This window comes from Geospiza fortis, unplaced genomic scaffold, assembly GCF_000277835.1.
Source record: "Geospiza fortis unplaced genomic scaffold, GeoFor_1.0 scaffold54, whole genome shotgun sequence".
NCBI classification, from domain to species: Eukaryota; Metazoa; Chordata; class Aves; order Passeriformes; family Thraupidae; genus Geospiza; species Geospiza fortis.
Window position 1 is genome coordinate 17,158,912 of NW_005054301.1, and position 2,022 is coordinate 17,160,933.

Genomic DNA, 2,022 nt, shown 5'->3' on the forward strand with positions numbered 1-2,022 from the left:
TCAGCAGGAGCACAGAGATGATTGTAGAAAGTGGAATGTGGGATCTTGTAGCAGTCTCCCCACACCACGGTAGGAGACAGGCTCTGCACCTTGCATGTCCTCACAGCTCCCTTTCACATGGGAGCCTCATACTTTACTGTGCAGGTCATGCCTTGCTACATGGGAGCCTGAAATAGTATTTTCTAGCGGTTGTCCAAAACCTTTTAATCCTCAAAGATGGTGAGTAACAAGCCATGCTGGAAAGCTGCTGCTGTTGTAAAACATAGGTTTTTCTAGGCTACAAGGGAGTGCAGTTCATCAGAGGCTGCAGCACCAGGTCCATGGCAGAGGAGGCCACACACTGATCCTTTCAAGTGCATTTGACCAGCTTTGTCATCAATGTCATTTCACTTGATCACGTGTAAATCTGTGCAATGAATAAGGAGCCAACTCATTTATTGCACATGGAAGGCAAGGCAGTTGCAGTCCCAGGGGAGGATTTCTGTTTGTATGGTAGTCACAGTCTGGATTGCTTGTAGGTGGTCAGAAAGAGCTCTGCTAAGTCTTTCAGTGCAAATTCAACAATAAAAGAAGGAAATGCAGAGGTCTGACAGCCAGTGTGCCTCTGTCAAGAATGGACTGGCCAGCCCAGTTAATTTCCTTGTATTACCAAAGGTAACAAGTTCTGGGGCTAAGGGAAGAGCAGTAGTTGTTACATCTGGGGTCCTGCAGGACTTAACTAAAACCAGGAAAAGGATATTTCGAAAAAGAAAAGACCAATTCCTTCGCCAAGCTTCCTGGTTCTGGAGTTGATGTAAGGTACCTCAAGAGGCCTTCATCCTTTCCCTGGCAGTGCTGCCATTCTCTGGGCTAGTCAAAAGGACTGAAAATGGCTTGCTTCTGCCTCTACTTCCAACAGTGATACTGCCATTCTCTTCCTTCTCCCCCAGACTTTTTTTCTCTTATCTGTAACATAACTAACACAATCAACGTGCAGAATGTTGACCTTCTAAATTCTCAGCAGCCAGCCCTTACAAGCCATTTCAGGCAAAATACCTTGGAAACTGTTCAAAAGCTGATATTAAATTGGACAGAACATCTGCAAAATTATGCTCCTTAGTTTGGAAAACAGCTTGAATAGGAAATGGGTTTAAAAAAAGGCCAGCTTAGGAACCAGGAGTCTTAACAGAGAGTGTTTTGTATGGAGTGTTTGCCAGCAAACCCAAGACTGGCTTTGGGAAGCAATTGTGCTTTTTGTAATTCTGCTGGGGGCCTTCTTAACTGATGTTAATGGTGGGTTTTGTTTTTCAAAGGGACCTTGCCTGTGCACTCCAGGAGTTGTCTAGCTTTGGTTCAGAAAACACCACAAATTCTATGCTGTGTGTTGTAGCACAAACCTATATCACCATCTTCTGCAAAAGCATAAATGAACATTTCTTCCACATTATGTTTTCTTTCAGCACATCGGCACTGGGCTAAGGAGAGGAGCCATGGCCCCACTGTGTGCTCATTCAGCCCACGCCCAGAGCCCAGGCAGTGGTGCTGGGTGGCTCTCTGCCCCCAGCTGAGCTAGACCTGTGCTGTGCTGCAGGCACAGCGTGCACACTGGGCAATGAGGGAGGCAGCTGCTTGTGGTTCCAGTGGAGACTGAGGTTTCCACACCTTGCCTCCTCTCTGGTGCCAGCAGGGATAGCTCAGGTCTCCTGCATATGATTCACAACTAGGTGGGCCTAGTTTGGACCTCAGAGAAGTTTCTTGGTGCAAGATCTGGGAGTCTGAAGTACAGATGAATACAGCTCACCTTATTAAAATAAAGAAATTCAATCCCAGTATAAAACAGATCCTTAACTCATTGCTTTATGGTGTGTGAACAAAGGACTCTGGCGAAACAAGTTCTTTCTGTAGCTCTCTATGCTGTGCTTCAAGCACTTAAAAACTGCAGTTTGAGTGTCCAGTGTCCCATTGCACAGCACAGCCCTGGCCTTGCCTAGCACTAAGTGCCACTGTTATCTCCCTCAGTCATGATTTTGGCTGGGATCCCTG